Source organism: Lathyrus oleraceus, chromosome 6, assembly GCF_024323335.1.
Source record: "Lathyrus oleraceus cultivar Zhongwan6 chromosome 6, CAAS_Psat_ZW6_1.0, whole genome shotgun sequence".
In the NCBI taxonomy this organism is placed as follows: domain Eukaryota; kingdom Viridiplantae; phylum Streptophyta; class Magnoliopsida; order Fabales; family Fabaceae; genus Lathyrus; species Lathyrus oleraceus.
In genome coordinates, this window is record NC_066584.1 from 14,287,729 (window position 1) to 14,305,748 (window position 18,020).

General features: G+C 36.1%; 1 non-coding gene across 1 annotated transcript; it reads right to left on the reverse strand.

The window, feature by feature from the left end:
- Positions 1–9,081: 9,081 nt before the first annotated feature.
- TRNAP-UGG (transfer RNA proline (anticodon UGG)) lies at positions 9,082–9,153 on the reverse strand. The gene has a single exon. It is a non-coding gene; the product is annotated as a tRNA-Pro (tRNA).
- Positions 9,154–18,020: the final 8,867 nt, after the last annotated feature.

The window sequence follows — 18,020 nt, forward strand, 5'->3', positions numbered from 1 at the left end:
GTTGTGGTGTTCATAGATGATATATTGATATATTCTAAGACGGAAGAAGAGCATGCAGGACATATGAGAATTGTTTTGCAGGTGTTAAGGGAAAAGAAATTATATGCAAAGTTATCTAAATGTGAGTTCTGGTTGAAGGAAGTGAGTTTCCTTGGCCATGTGATTTCGGGTGGTGGGATTTCTGTTGATCCTGCTAAAGTTGATGCTGTATCACAGTGGGAGACTCCGAAGTCTGCTACTGAGATACGTAGTTTTCTGGGGTTAGCTGGTTATTATCGCAGATTTATTGAGGGCTTCTCTAAGTTGGCATTGCCGTTGACGCAGTTAACTAAGAAGGGTCAAGTGTATGTGTGGGATACAGCTTGTGAAGCGAGTTTTGTTGAGTTGAAGAGGCGGTTGACCAGTGCTCCAGTGTTGATCTTGCCTAATCCTGGTGAGTCCTTCGTTGTTTATTGTGATGCTTCTTTGATGGGTCTTGGTGGTGTTTTGATGCAGAATGGTAAAGTTGTAGCTTATGCTTCTAGACAGTTGAAAGTTCATGAGAGGAATTATCCTACGCATGACCTAGAACTTGCAGCTGTTGTATTTGTGTTGAAAATGTGGAGGCATTATTTGTATGGTTCCAGATTCGAAGTGTTCAGTGATCACAAGAGTCTGAAGTATCTGTTTGATCAGAAAGAGTTGAATATGAGGCAGAGAAGGTGGTTAGAATTACTGAAGGATTTTGACTTTGAATTGAGTTATCATCCCGGTAAGGCTAATGTAGTTGCAGATGCACTGAGTAGAAAGTCTCTACATATGTCTATGATGATGGTTCGGGAGCTTGAGTTAATTGAACAGTTCCGTGATATGAGTTTGGGTTGTGAAGTTTCCGCTGATAGCGTAAAGTTGGGTATGCTGAAGTTGACTAGTGGAATTCTGGAAGATATTCGGGATGGTCAGCAAGTTGATGTCGCTCTAGTTGATCATATTACTATGGTTAACCAGGGTAACGGTGGTAATTTTGAGATCGATGAGAATGGCATCCTGCGATTTAAAGGTAGAGTTTGTGTTCCTGAGGTGTCGGAATTGAAAAAGAGTATTCTTGAAGAGGGCCATAGGAGTGGATTGAGTATCCATCCAGGTGCAACTAAAATGTATCAAGATTTGAAGAAATTATTTTGGTGGGCTGGTATGAAAAGAGATGTTGCTAAGTTTGTGTATGCCTGTTTGACTTGTCAGAAGTCAAAGATTGAACATCAGAAACCGACAGGTATGATGCAACCTTTGAAGATTCCTGAATGGAAGTGGGATAGCATTTCCATGGATTTTGTGACGGGACTGCCGAGGACGGTGAAAGGTAATGATTCTATTTGGGTGATTGTGGATCGATTGACTAAGTCGGCGCATTTCTTGCCGATGAAGATTAATCACTCTTTAGAGAAGTTGGCAGAGTTGTATATTGAGGAGATAGTGAGGCTGCATGGTATTCCATCCAGTATTGTGTCTGATAGAGATCCCAGATTTACTTCTAGATTTTGGGAAAGTTTGCAGAAAGCGTTGGGGACTAAGTTGAGGTTGAGTTCAGCTTATCATCCTCAGACTGATGGTCAGACTGAAAGAACTATCCAATCCTTGGAGGATTTGTTGAGAGCTTGTGTGTTGGAGCAGAGTGGTTCTTGGGATAGTTATTTGCCGTTGGTGGAGTTTACTTATAATAATAGTTTTCATGCTAGTATCGGTATGGCTCCATATGAAGCATTGTATGGTAGGAGGTGTAGAACTCCATTGTGTTGGTATGAGTCAGGTGAGAGTGTTGTACTCGGACCTGAGATTGTGCAGCAGACGACTGAAAGGGTTAAGATGATTCAGGAGAAGATGAAGATTTCTCAGAGTCGTCAGAAGAGTTATCATGATAAGAGGAGAAAGGCACTTGAGTTCCAAGAGGGAGATCATGTGTTCTTGAGAGTTACTCCGACGACAGGTGTGGGTAGAGCTTTAAAGTCTAGAAAGCTTACTCCGAGGTTCGTGGGTCCGTATCAGATTTTGAAGAGGGTTGGGGAAGTGGCGTATCGGATAGCTTTACCGCCGTCGCTTTCTAATCTGCATGATGTGTTTCATGTATCTCAGTTGAGAAAATATATTGCGGATCCTTCGCATGTTGTTCAGTTGGATGATATCCAGGTGAGAGATAATTTGACCGTTGAGGTGTTGCCAATTCGGATAGATGACCGAGAAGAGAAGACCCTGAGAGGTAAGAAGATTGCTCTAGTGAAAGTTGTTTGGGAAGGTCCAGCTGGTGAGAGCTTGACTTGGGAGCGTGAAGATCAGATGAAGGAGTCGTATCCGGCTCTATTTGCTTGAGGTATGTTTTCGAGGACGAAAACTTCTAAAGTGGGGGAGAGTTGTAACACCCCGAATATTTTGGATTAATTTAAATATTATTTTAATAAGATTATTGGAAGGAAAAAGGAATTATTAAATAATATTGGGAAATATTATTATTGATGTTATTTATTTTAATATTAATTAAATAAATAAAATAAATGGAATATGAAGAGTGGAAGGGTAAAAGTGGAATTGGATATAAGAGGCCAAAGTGAGAACTCAGAAGTTTTGTCACGTATTTTGCCTCAGAGTCAGAAAAAGAGAGGAACCGCTGAAGAGAAAGAGAAGGAAGAGGAAAAGGCCAAAGATTGCTCAGAGCTTCCTTCAATCCAAAGAGGTAAGGGGTCTGAACCTTATTAAATGATAATATGCGAGCAAATTCATGATATATGTTGAATTGTTGATGAATTTGGGGATTTTAGGGAGATTGGGAAAGTTGGGGTTTTGATGGAAATTCTCCGATCTGTGAGTCTGGTTGAGTTATAGGCATTATAATCGAAGTATGTTGTGTATATATGACTGTTAAATGTTGATATTGGGTTGTTAGCCGTGGGGTATGAATTATAGCGAGTAGAGAAGCAGAGCTGCGTTGGGTTCTGTAGCAGAGGGCTTCTGTCGCGCGCGATTCGCGGCGCGAAGCCCAGTTCGCGGCGCGAACTGGGCAGAATCCAGAGGAGTTCTGTAACGCACCGTTCGCGGCGCGAACCCTGCTGCGCGGCGCGAACTGTGCTGTGCAGAAGTTGATGTTGGCGAGTTTTGGGTACGTTGAGTTGCGAGACTCTTAGTAAGTCGCTGTATTTGTATTATAAACAATTAATAGTGATTATATGATTGTGTATGAGGTGTTTATGATGATGAGATGTTGAATTTACGTGTTTAGTTATAAATATGTTATGTAACGATATGATATTGTTGTAATGTTGTTGTTGTTTTGTTGAGTTGTATGTCATGCTATTAATGATGATGATAACCTGACTATATGATGCTGTTGTTGCTATGTTGATGATGATGCATGTTTGGTGTGCATGCATTCATAAAAGGCCGATGCCTAGTGATGAACGGACTGAGTTCCAATGATGATGTTGACTCCGGGCTTGTTGAGAGGCTTGGTTCCTTGCGGGGAACTCAGATTCTATGGTGGTGAATCTGGGAGTGGTGATCCTGTAGTGGTCACAAAATGGGTATACCGAGTCGTGTTGAGTCATGCATGGGTGTGTGCATTGCATTTGATATGTTGTTTTGCTGATGTTCATGAGTATGTTGATTATGATGATTATGATGAGCTGTGTTGGCATAAGGGGAATATATTATGTTTATATTTCTGTCGTTATATTATTATTTAATAATGTAATTCTCACCCCTTCTGCATGTGTTTATGTTCATCTATGATGAGCAATGTGCAGATAAAGAGGAGTAGCTATTGTTGAGGTTTGAAGAATAAGTGTAGAGTTATTCTACAGAGTCGAGTCAAATGCTCTGGTCATGTGACACCGGGGTTATGGGATTCGATAGAGAATTGATTATTATTACGTTGTTTATGATGACTATTATGTTGAGATGTTTGTCGAGACGATAATGAAACATTATTATGAATTGTTATATGTTGAAAGATTATAATTGTGTTGTTGTCCGCTGCGAAGTTTTTATTTTAATAAATAATATGTTTTATGTTGTGATATGATAAAAGTGTTATGTTGTAAGAAATGTAAACTCTTCTACATGTTGTACTCTGATAATCTATTTAATTATGTCGTTTGGGGTAGAAGGGTGTTACACATGTCGTCTACTTCATTCTTTTAGAAAGGAGTTTTCATTTGAGAGAACCTGTCACACCTATTATCACCATTTGTGTGATCATGATGGTGGTAATATGCTCACTGGGATCATTTTTGTTGTTGTTGTCAAACATCACTAAAGAGGGAAGTTTGAAATTATCTAGAACTAAGGCGTCTCAAATCTCTAAAGAAAGGGTTGGGGATCAAACACCTTTATGCATTCCTATTCATTTTCATCTTGTTGTTATTGAATGTTGTGAACATTAATTTGCAAGGTTTGGTTCGGGCGACACATCTCTTATATGGCGACCTAGATTTTCGCTAAGGTCTTTTGGTCGCCAATACTGGATGTAACCCTTGTGGACATCATTGTGGAACAAATGTTGGGTTTATTGAGAATTTTTTCAAAAAGATGTATGATACATGTTTGTTTTATTGGACCTCACGTTTGGCGTCAACTATACTAAAGGTGGCCTCATCATCGATAGGTCAAACAATGCGTATTTAGGTTTCTAATATGTGAACTAGTGATACCTTGACCTAAACCTCTAAATATATATTTATAACTTCAACCCTCTCCCGAAGGGGGAATAGATTGAATGACTTTATTATTTTATGACTTTGGTGACTTTAGTATAAATAGAAAGTATGTGAATGATTAAACAAATTATTTTGATAAAAGATAATGTTTGGTTTAGAGAGAGATAGAGACAACGTCACCAAATGGCAAAGTCACCCAAACTCTGTCCCTCCCAAAGGATGTTGTGCTATTTTCTTATAATTTTAGTCGCGTGCAACTTGACTCTGACCCACTAAGAAACGTGGTGGATGACTCATTCCTCTAATATATGAGATGTAGTTAGTAAACTCGACGAGGCTTGAGACTTATTCCTCATAAATCAATTTAAAAGGTAAAAATAACATTATTTGGGTGGGTAGGATAATTTAATTGATATGTGTCGGTTGAGTTAAATGTGTGTAAACTAACGGTATAGAGACAAATCTTTGACAATAATATTTACTTATGTTTATGTATTAATGTAAACAAATCAATGATATTTATAAATCGACAACTTTTACAAATATATTATTTATATTATTTTGTTGATCAACCAATACATTAATAATTTCACAATTTCGATGGTAGTGTTCTTCTCAAATGATTAGTCTGCTTATCTGGATAAGTAAACTAAAACAAAAATAAAATAAAATATTCGATTAGGGAAGAAATTAAAAATATTGACAACTAATTAATTCAAGAACCGTAAAACAAAAAATTTATTCAAAATGACTTTTCTAATTAAATATCAAACTAATAAAAATATAAGTAAAATTGTTTCGGGTCGCACCTAAGCCCAAAGTTAAGGAAGGCATAGTTCAAACCATCTCATAAATAGCACTATTGGCACATAAATATGTACGAGTATTCTAACTCATAACTCACTTTACTATTCAAGGAATTGACTTGGGCGTTGGAGTGATAACCTTACAAGTCAACCCGCACCACTGCACTAAAGCAACATGCATTATCTTATCATGGAACTACAACAACAATTATGGTTCCGCATTAAACAATAATGCTATTTGTGGGAATAAAATATTGATTCCTACGAATTTCCATGATTAGATCTTCGATCTAATCATCAATTTGATTTGGTAGTACTTTCATTAACTCAATTATATCTTCACATTCCAAATCTCTACCAATTCGATGATCATGATCATATGGACGTAATCCCAAAGTTTTCTAGATCGAGTTGTTCTTTAACTTTTACCATCAATACAATTGGAGAAGATCCGCTTATACAAACCAAATATCTTCCTCCAACATTTGGTAGATGTACATCCACGTGCAAGGAATGAGAAAAAGATAGACCAATCATAGGGTTTTTTGATCAAGAAAAATGGATGGAATTTCCAATTCTGCCCTTCCACTGGTCATCACTGCCATCATTGCTAATGGTTTCGTCTCTAGAGTTCAGATGGATGAAGGAAGTTCCTGCAATTTGTTTTATTTCAAAAAAATAATTCTAAACTTGGTTTTAAGGGATAAGAACTAAAGCCTCACAAAGACCAAAATCTATTTGCTTTTAACAATTCATCTAAAAGTCCATGCAGATAAATACACCTATCGGTCACACCCGGAGAAAGGAGTAGGAGATGGACGACGAACATTCGCTTTTTCGTGATTCCAGGCGAAAGACTATAGAATTCCATCCTCGACTGTTAGTTCTTAAGAACCTTAGATATCAAAGCTTCTCCCATTTTGAAGTTGAATTACCACGACGAGTCTAGAAAACCCGTTGTGATCAAAGTAGACATCTACAAAGCTCTTATAGTACAAGAAGTGATACTAAATAATTCTATAACCTCCGTCATAACCCTTAATATGTGTGTCGGGGAGGCGAACATAGCCGACTTTTAGACTTTTAGCAAGTGAACTAAAAATGTCTCAAGTAATAAAACATTTGTCTACACGAGAATCGTTTTATTTTAACAAAGAAATTGTAAAGTGTAAGAAATTAGTAAAATTTGTGGGTTTCACAAGATTTAGGTTGAATAGAAAAATAAATAAAATATTGAAAATTATCAGATGACAAAGATAATTAGGACTTATTTTGAATCCCCTTTATATCACTATTGATGAATGTGTCTATTTGCTCAAAATTGATTTCTCATAATTACGACAAATTAACAAAGCCATAATAATCAATTTCTTAGTGTATAATTCACTATTTTACACTACAACTCCATAATCCCTTAGGCCAATTCAAAACTAAAATAGGGAAATTTGGTTCGTTAATCCCTAATCACATCTTATAATTATTTATCCATAAATAAATTAATAAGTTGAAAAATTAACCTAGTTCAGGTTTACAGGGTTAAGGTCAATAATCCTTACAAACCTATGGTTAATAAAAAACTGAAATATCAATTCACGCAAACAATAAAAATACCAATCATATGTCTCAAAAGATTAATACATGTTCATCTTATAAGACTTAATCAAAAGTAACTTATCTACTCATATTAGAGAAATTCTTAGCAATAATTTTACAGCCTTGCAATATCTCTTCGTTAAAAATCTTCTCAAAACTGCCAACCCTGGTCACATAAGCCCTTTTGCCTTCTAAGCGTGTCGAAAAATCACAGTAATCACAGTGGTCACAATATTGTGGAAGTGGTAGCCTCAACAACCACATCAGACCCCAATTGCTATGTGATTTAACATCATGTGCCCTACGCATTAAAAACCACATCACATAATTTCACCCTTGTTTTTTTCAATATTTTTATTAAATCTTGTTATTTTAGAATTCTAAAACTCAATTTACTTCGAATGTAATGAAAAATCTTAACATTAAGTGTTTTCAAAAGTTGAATTTGAAGCATCACTAAATAAAAATTAATGCCCCAATGATCGCAATACGCATCCGAACAACTACTATGACCACAATTGCAATATCTTCAACCGCAATCACATCCGCGACCGCAAACATAATTTAAAACCATGACAAAACTATTATGAATATTTTCCACGTGCGTGCTTGATCATCCCGCTTAGAGAAAATCATGTAACTGAATCGTTCAGAGTTGCTCTTTATCGCACCGTGCAGGATGATATTTGTTGGATGTCGTACACCGATCAGCGTGAGACACAACCCTTGGAGGTCTTGACTTATAACTTGTACTCTGCATGGTTAGCTTGTGGGTCTTAACTGATGTATGATCTACCTGATCGAGTCTTGTAGTTGTTTTGTATATCCATGGTATACCAAGAGATTCCATTATTGTTGTTCCTACAACTATCCTTCACATGGATGTTAATGGGTATTATGATCATCTACATCCAATGGTTTTATAGAGCGTCACATCCTTACATGACACATGATACAAAAGGAAATCTTAGAGGATGAGCGAGAAAAGGTGGACCATGTCGTTGATGTGTTACCGATATGTCACTGCATTGTGACTATTCAGAGAGACACCATAACTATGGATGAGTTTTAGGAAGGCACTCCTCAGATGATCACTTTACATGTCATCTTAGCAGAGACACGATATACGTTGCAGTACCAAAGGCATGGAAGAAACATCAATGTCAAATATACACTATAGTTGTCTTTTACTTTGTATATTTTGACGATTTTGTATTATGGTTTGTTGTGGGATTGATTATGACATTTTAACATTTTTTATTTGACATTTTAAGATCTTGACATTCAAATATACACCATAATTCTTTTATTTTGATTTAACTATTGAATGACAAATATATAAGATTTATTGTGGGATGAAATTATGAATAACTCTTTATTAAAAAAAAGTCAATTATTTTTTCTAATTTATTGACAAAATGTGTATAATACTGTCACAAGGTTAATCCGAAAATCATAGTTCACACCAATGATATGAAGATTGGAATCCAAACTAACTTTTGACAAAAAAATAGATGCTTCATTCATAAAGTGATTTTATTATATAATGAGTGTGTCTGTATTTTAAAATTTAGAGTATAGGAATATAATTTTAGAATTTTCGTATGATATGTGAACGACATTCATTTATATATAGATTTCGTATGATATGTGAACGACATTCATTTATATATAGATGCATCATAATTTTGTAAAAGAAAAAATAGTCAATAGATTATTGGGCCATATAAATTGGCCAAAACAAAAAGAATCAGCCCAACAAATAAAGAAAAGGAAAATTTTCAGAAGTCAATGGTGAATATATTAGCTGAACTTCATTTAACTTGTGAATAATTAATAATTACACGAGCGTTGTGCCCAAAAAGAAATTACACGAGGGTTTTGTCAAAAGAAGTAGCTGAACGTGAAAGCAAGTTATAAAGAATGAAGAGGTCAAAATGAAAGCATTCATCAAATTGGCATTTTGGAGAAAAGTTAAAAAGAAGTTGGAAATGTAAAAAGGGGCATTCGGAGAATCGAACTCCGGACCTCTCGCACCCAAAGCGAGAATCATACCACTAGACCAAATGCCCTGTTTGATTTTAAATCTTCCTACTAAGTTTACATAACAAAACAATCAACTAATAGAAGGCATGAATTAAAGGTTGTTGTAGTGGTACAGTAATGATAATTGATTAATACGAGCTGTCATCATAATGGAATGGTTGGGCTAAGGCTAGGCAACATGGCTCATCTTTTAAGACTTAATTCAAATTTGTAGTAAAATCAAAATACAATTTCTTCTATTTTATGCTGAACAATCTAGATCCGACAATAAACCATAGCATACGTAAAAATTACACCCCACCCAACTCATCATTGCATCATGTTTCTCTCACCTTTACTTTCCTCTCAACTTTATTTAATCATCTCAATCTCATACTTGTTGTTGCGTTCATACTTACACTTACAATGTAGGACTATATACTAAGGTTATTAAAAAAATAATTATAAATATACAATTTCTGAAATAATACTTTCATATTTTGATCCTTTAACCACTCTTACCATATACAAGCTAGTTGAAAACAAGGAAAATTTTTAAACGAAATTTATTTTATTATTGACCATTTTTAAATTAACAATTTGATAAATTAAAAGATATCATTCAGATTGCTAACAACACAACAATACACTTACAGAAAATATTATTTTTAGTTTTTCACATACACCAAACAACCACCAATCAAATTATTCTAACTTTTTTTTTATTTTTTTTTTAAAAACTTGCACCAAGATAAAAATCGCTTCTAACGTGGCCCTACGAAATACTCAGAAAAAGCAATCCAACTTCCCACAAGATCCCAAACTTTCTTAGACAAAGAACAATCAAACAAAAAAATGGTTTAAATCTTCATCCGATTGAAAATAGAAAACACAAACCCCTCCATGAATCGAAAGACACAAAACTCTTTTTTCAATTGATCTTTTGTGGCTAACCTGTTCAAGAAAGCCCTCAAACCAAAAGTTTTTATCCTAGTCGGAATCGATATCTTCCAAATGTAACGGAAAGCTCGACACTGATCCTCATCCAAATGATCTTAAACCTTGGCGTCCATGATGCATTCATAACCTTGTTTTGCAGAATAAAGAGAATTCTCGACATTGCTCCAAAAACCTTTGTCCACTGCTCCGGCCACAGAATTTATAATAAATCGAAAAATCTGCAACTTATGCAATCTTTGAATAAAAGTAGCTTGTTGCTGATGATGAATGGCAAGGTCACCCCAACTCCAAACACCATTGTGCCAACAACCCATTTTATCAACAAAATTTTCTTTTGCCTTGCCAAGACAATACAAATCTGGGAAGTTATTCGAAAGAGGATTATCGCCACACCATTTAGCTGACCAAAAAGGAATGTGTGATCCCTCTCCAAGTTTGTAAAAAAATCAAACCTGCAAAATCAAAACCCAAGTTAGTAGAAAAGGCTCAAATTTTAGCCAAATCCTTCCACCATGTTGATGTCGAAATTCTGCTGCTATAGCTTTGATCCGTAAGGATTTGATGTTCACATTCCTCGTATCTAGCCTCGAGAACTTGTTATAAATGACCTCATTTTCAACTAAAAATCTCCATTTTTATTTAGTTAAAAGAGCTCAATTAAATTCTTCAATGATCTTAATTCCAAGACCACCTGATTCTTTAGGTATTCACACTAGATTCCATCTAACCCAATGAATCTTTGATTTCTCATCCGAGCCACCCCAAAGAAATCTCTGCTGAATTTTATCAATTTCTCTCCACACTTTTACAAGAGCTTTATAGAAATAAAAAGATGAAGATGAGAAGGTTACTCAAGACCAAAATGATGAGAGTTATTCTACCTCCAAACGAAAGAAATTTCCCTCTCCACAAAGCCAACTTTGATTTAACTTCTCAATGATAGGAGACCACATCTTAATCCTCCTTGAGTTGGATCCAATAGGGATCCCAAGAAAAGTGAAATTTGAATCCTGCAACTTGCAATCCAAGAAATTTAAAGCTGCTAGAAGAAAGTGATTGCTCATGTTAATATCTATCAACCTACTCTTGTGATAATTGACTCCCAATCCTTAGACAAGTTCAAAACCTTTTAAGATAGCTTTAATGCCCCACGAGTTCTTCCAACCATCTCCTTCAATGATAAGGGTATCGTCCACAAATTGAATAATGTCAACCAAAATTCCCTCCTTCATATTAAACCCTTTGAAATCACCTTTCTCAGAAGCTTTTCTGACAAGACCTAATCACAAAAAGGAAGGGAGATAAAGGGTCTCCCTTCCCTAATCCTTTGCCCACCTTGAAATCCTGAGTCGGACTACCATTAACCATAATAGACAAATTACTATTGAAAATGCAAGCCTCCATCCAACCCATTAAAATACTACCTAACCTCATACTCTGCATCATAAATCTTAAAAATCCTAATTAACGCATTCATAGGACTTTTCAAAATCCACTTTGAAAAGCATGAAATTATTCTTATCTCTAATTGCTTTATCCACTATCTCATTAGTAACTAAAATGCCATCCAGATGTTGCCTGGCAGGAACAAAAGCCGATTGATACTGAGAAATCAAACCACATAAGACATTCTTCAACCTAGCAGCAAGAAGTTTAGCTACAATCATGTATATGCAACCAACAAGACATATAGGTCTATAGTATTCAAGATTAATTGGATGAGGAATCTTAGGAATGAGAGTAGGAAAAGATGAAGTGATAACCTTTGATAAAATTGCCTTACTATGAAAGCCCTTCACAAAATTAATGATATCCTCCTTCAAAATATTCCAACACTTCTTTATAAAAAAAACTTGTAACCGTATGGACTCAGGCTCTTAGATCCATCACGATTCCAAACCGCATCTTTGATCTCATCTACTGAAAAAGGGGCCTCCAAGTAAATGACATCCACCTGATTAAGAGTTCTAAAGGATAAACCTTCTAGTAAAGGTATAACTCATTCGGGTTTGGTGTACTTCTTATTGAAAAAATCCCTAATAGATTCCTTGACATCATCGACCGATTCAACACTCCCTCTTTTCATGTTGACAACCCCAATGAATTTTCCCAAAAACCCTCCCCTTAACCAAGTTATTAAAATATTTAGTATTTGAGTCACCAACTTGGTTCCACTTCACCCTAGATTTTTAAATCAACATGTTGTCTTTAATAGATGATCCCTCCATATAGAGTAAATAGCTTTGCTTCGTCTGTCGACCAACTCCTCCACTTCATTTTCATCAAAACTAAGCAATACCTTATCCATATTATTGATCTCTCTCACTCCCTCTTCTACTTTCAAATCATACCACCCAAACACCTCTTTATTCCATCTCCTTAAGCTAACTTTCAGGATTTTGAGTTTTTCTTTGATGATGTAGTCACTCATTCCTTCCACTTTGATCTCATTCCACTCATTTTCTATAAATTTCAAGAAATCCTTGTTATCAAACTAGCTATGATTGGTTTTGAACAGTTTGGGACCCTAGTCAACAATATTGATCTTCAACCAAACAGGACAATGATAAGAAATACCTATTTTCCTTATAAATTGATCCACCACTTCCCACCTCTCAATAAGTGAATCAAATAGAAAGAATTTGTCAATTCTGCTCATAGATTTCCCGTCCCCACTAAACCAGCTAAAGGAATTTCCATAACAAGGCAAGTCCACGAGATTCCATTCCTTAATGAAAGATTTAAATTCCATATGCTCAGATTTTTTATTCACAAAAAGGCTCCCCTTTCTTTCAAAAGAGTTAGATATTAAGTTGAAATCACCAACAAGAATCCATACTCCATCTACCATCTTCTTCTTCATATCCAAAAGCTCATTCCATATTTTCCTTTTCAATCTAATACTACAAGCAGAATATACATTTATCACATAATACATATTTTTCTTCCATCTCATCTTCAATTCTAAAAAACAATCCTCTTTGAAAGAATAAATAGGATTAATAGAGCCATTTTCCCATAAAGTGATTATACCTCCCGATTGACCATTAACATTGTTACTAAACCACCAAACCTCTTGGTTTCTCCATAAGCTACCGATTGTAATTGAGTCCATAATTTTGAGTTTAGATTCCTAGGTAAAGAAGATCTCTACATTACCTGAAGAAATAATATGAGTAATTCTCTTTCTCATAAACATGTTTCCTCCTCCTCTAATGTTCAATGATCTGATTATCATGATGCATAATTGTTAAACTCCTTATTGCCCTTTTTTATTTCCTTATGTTTTGCCTTTATATCCGCGATTTTCTTCAAATAGTCCTTCTTATTATCCTTTGCTACAACACCAAGATTAGATATCGCCTTCTACACCTTGTCTTTGACATTCGATTCCAAAATTTCCCAAAATCTGAAGTTACGGTGGAAGACATCAGAATTCGAAGTTGGTTCACAACATAAAATGGTCCCTGTAGAGTAACTACCTGCACCCTCCTAAATGTCAGGTTTAGGGGTAATAAGCACGAAAGAGGAAGAAAAAGGAATAGGTTTATGCTTCTTCAAGATATCAAGGAAAGAACGTATAGAAAGAGATTCAATCCTATCAAGCTTTGAAGTTGAGACCATTGGATCAACTAAGCCTAACACTCTCTTGTTTGGCCTTGAAGGCTTCCCTTCCGAAGGCCCCATAACTTCTTTCACACACCTAATGTTTTGCTTCTTTTTAATACTTTTATCTTTCTCTTAATATAGTATTTTGTTTCAAATTATAATGTGTGTTCTATGAGCAATATTTTAATAAATTAAGTGTATAAAAATCATGGGTATGTATGGTAACTTAATTGGTTCAACTCATTTTATATTTTTTAAATAACATTTTTATGAAAAATAATTAAAATAGTAAAAAATATTTTAGACTTAATTTTTATATTTGAAAAATTAAAACATATTTATAATCACATAATTTTTTAAAAATATATTTAAAAATATTTTTTATAAAAAATATTAAAAATAAATTTAAAATCAAATAATTTTTTAAAAATTAATACTTAAAAAAGGTATAATAAAATGATAAAAATGTAAAGTAATAATTTATAAAAAATCATTTAAATTAATTTTTTATTTAAAGTATTTTTAAGGAATTTTTTATAATTTAGACTAGAATAATTTATTTAGGGCTGGAAAAGAGATGATCTGTGATAAAATAACCCATGGAAGAAGCGAACTAAGTGCAAGAAGGGTGAGTTGCTGAGCTAGTCGTCCGAAGTGGGCCGACGTGCTCGAAGGATAAGGCAATCCACCTGAAAGGGCTTGGATCTGACATCCATGATTTGCCTCACTTATCACATGTAGTTTATGAGGTATTTGAAGAATAATGGTTGAACGAGGTCAATCAATGAGGGAAACCATTTTCTCCATGATTCAAGTAAGAGCCAATATTCCTAACTCCCACATTTTTGTTGAGGAAAATTGGGAAACCACTTCCTAGCCAGGTCCATGGAATCTCTATGAATCCAATCATTTTAGAAAAACTCTAGCATCTACAAATTCAAGGGAGATAAACAAAGAGTCTCTCACAACCATCACATGAGAAAATTCCCCTTCTCTCACTATTGTACTTTTAGTAAGTATTTTTGGTGCCCAACCTCGATTGTCACCCTTTAGATGGTACAAACACGAGGTGACACATTAGTCGATAATTGTTCTGATAGTGAGCACTAGGCCATAATAAAAGTGCAAGTTGCTATGAAATATTTGCACTGCCACAATCAAGCTTTGGAAAACAACATCTTCAACCACCAACATCTCCACCAAGAGGTCGATCCGTTTGAGGAAATAGAGACCTGGACCCCCCGCCTCTTTTTGATGAAAAATTGGGGGCCTTGTGCCAAATAATTTCAAACCACTCTCACTGACATAGTTTGACCGAATGAGCTACCCTTAAGAGCATGTTGCCTAAATCAACACCCAGATGGTTATCATCGGCACCAACAAATTGTTATATTGGAAGCTATTCTCTATCGCTTTCAAGGACTTCGTGCTGAGATGGTACATGAACTTACAACACCTTCCAATTGCTAATTATAAAGACCAGGTGGAGAAATTAAGCAAACAGTTCTATGCAAGCAAGCACCGGAAAATATCAAGCACAAACCTCTTCAACATCCACCAGGGGTCCTCTAAGTCTTTGCGGGAGTCTCTCGTCCATTTTAGCAAAGTAACCATCAAATTCATACATCAAAAACAAGAATTGTTCGTTGGGGCGTTCCAAATGGTTTAAGGGTCGAAGACTTTAATGAGTCCCTCGCACAGAGGCCGACGACTTCCATGGAAGAAATCATTGTGCGAGCAAATACTATATTAAGGGAGAGGAGAGTAACACAGATGAAAAGGTGAGGATGCCAAGGCACAAACATCTGGCACATTTGATGCAACGCAAGAATAATGCATGGGTCACCACACCTCGCTAGTAAGAGATTGGATGACCTTCAAACGTTGTGGGAGACCCACTGAGAACTTTACACCATTGAAAAATTGTTGAGAACTAATATCGTGTGAAGTATTCCATACTCATAACACCCCACATCCACTAGCCCCCAAGTATAACACAATAGGGTTTAATCCTACTGTATGGTAGAAATATCATAAGGTGAAGGGTCACCACATAGAGGATTGATATTAGCCGAAGAAGGAGATTGAGTGGCTTATTCAATAGGGTCCTATGAAGAACTAAGTATGGGGGGGGGGGTCCCACCAGTCAGGAGGCAGATCTAAACCTTAGGGTGAGATCCACCAGAGAGACCCAAATCCTGAAAGGGGAAGGAACATGGGGGAAGAAAGGAAAATTGCCATTCCTCCACACGTTCGCCACCATATCTTGAGGGTTCGTCATCGTGGTGAATCCACCTCCTCTCTAAGAAGATACGCCTAACATGTTATGACCGTAGAAGTTTCTTACACAAGTTCTAAATCGGGCCTAAAAAGTTCTCCAAAACTTGAGACCACCTTCTCCGACAAGGACACCACCGGGATTTGTCCTTGCGACAATGATCTTATGGTCATAATGGTACGGTGTGATTACTATGAGATAAAGCAAATGTTTATTGATCATGAGACTTTTGCAAATATTCTCTACTAGGATGCATCCGAAAGGCTTGAGTTGAATTCATATGATATTCTTGCATTCAAGGGTTCGCTAGTCATCTTCTTGAGAAAGAACCTATAAATGAAGGGTTGCATCACCCTTAAGACAATGCTTGGGCTAAAGGAAAATGCAAAAAATGATCAAATCTAGGTACCTTGTGATAGAGACCCCTTCCTCGTATAGTAGAATTATAAGAAAGTCTGATTTCAATTTTTTGGGTGTCTCACTATTGACCATGTACCTATACATTAGATATCCTCTACTAAATGGGTGCGTTTGGATGATTAAAGAGACCAGGAGACCGCCCAAAGGTGTTATCAAGATAATTTAAGAGTAAGAAAGGCAACAATTGTAACGCCCTAGACTACTTTCAGGATTACTGACTGACCCAACATACTAATACGAGTCTTTTCAGCATACTTTATCCTCACTCACACGTTTTTTGGGAAACTTCCTAAAATGTCATCCATCAAAATACTACTCCAAGTCAAACCTCCTTAACTATGGAGTTCTTATTTATTAGTCTACCAAAAAAAAGATGCATCATATTGATATAGGTAGTATCAATAAATTCTTATAACCCTCATGATCCCTCTAATTCTGATGCGAATTCGGCGACCATTCTTTGGCCTCGATTGTTACATCCATTGTCTTCCCTCTTTGTCCTTAGGTGTTACATGCCCACTAGCTTCCGCTTGGTTCGTCCCCGAACCACATCGTATTGGGAAAGGTCTGACTATGATATCATTTGTAATGCCTCAGACTTCTTTTAGGTTTACCGACTGACCCCACAAACCAACACAGGTCTTTTCAGCATGCTTTATCCTCCGTCACGCGCTTTCTGGAAAACTTCCTAGAAGGTTACCCATCCAAATACTACTCCAAGTCAAACCTCCTTAACTATGGAGTTCTTATTTGTTAGGCTACCAAAAAGAAGATTCACATTGTTGGTATATGTAGTACCAATAAATCCTTATAAGCCTTCCTTCAACCATGTAGTTTCATCCCTACACATTCTCAGGATCCCTTCATTTTAATGTGAATTTAAAGACCATCCTCTGCCATTTTCTACCTCGAGTATTACATCCACTCTCCGCCCTATTTGGCCTTGGGTGTTACAACAATGCCTATATTCAACACTCTGCCACAGGATATAGGGAGTAAACTATACGGACATGAGCCTCATAATGTAACCGCGATGGAAAGGAAACCCACTACTAAATTGATTGAGGATGTCCAGGCTACACCCTAAGAGCTCTGTGCTATCAAGCAAGATACCTCCCTAACGGGAGAGGATATGGTCGCCCTATTTATGAGGAACATGGATTTATCAAGTAATAACGTCGAACGAAATCTAAAGACCTGAGAGCTTAATAATCTGATGTATTATGTTAACTAGTTATTTTGATGTTTTTGTTGAATAAGGTGAGGCTCTCGAGCGTGTAATTTGTATGAAACTTTTCCCAAAATGAGTTTTAAGTTAATGAGGGTAGTGCTCGTTTCCCTACAGAGGCAAGGTTTTTAATGAGGCTCCATATTTTTTTTAACTATTTGACCTTTACAGGTTGTGTATGAAAATTCTATGTTGGATATTTATTGAAGGATCCTTGTTGTCCTAGAAGACAATACCACGTTGGATCTTAATTGAAGGATCCTTGCCTCCCTAAGAGGAAATTTTTTGTTTGACCTTCAATGAAGGATCTTTTCTACCCTAAGAGGTAACTCTATGCTAGACCTTCATTGAAGGATCCTTGCTACCCTAAGAGGCAATTCTATGTTAGATCTTCATTGAAGGATCCTTGTCACCCTATA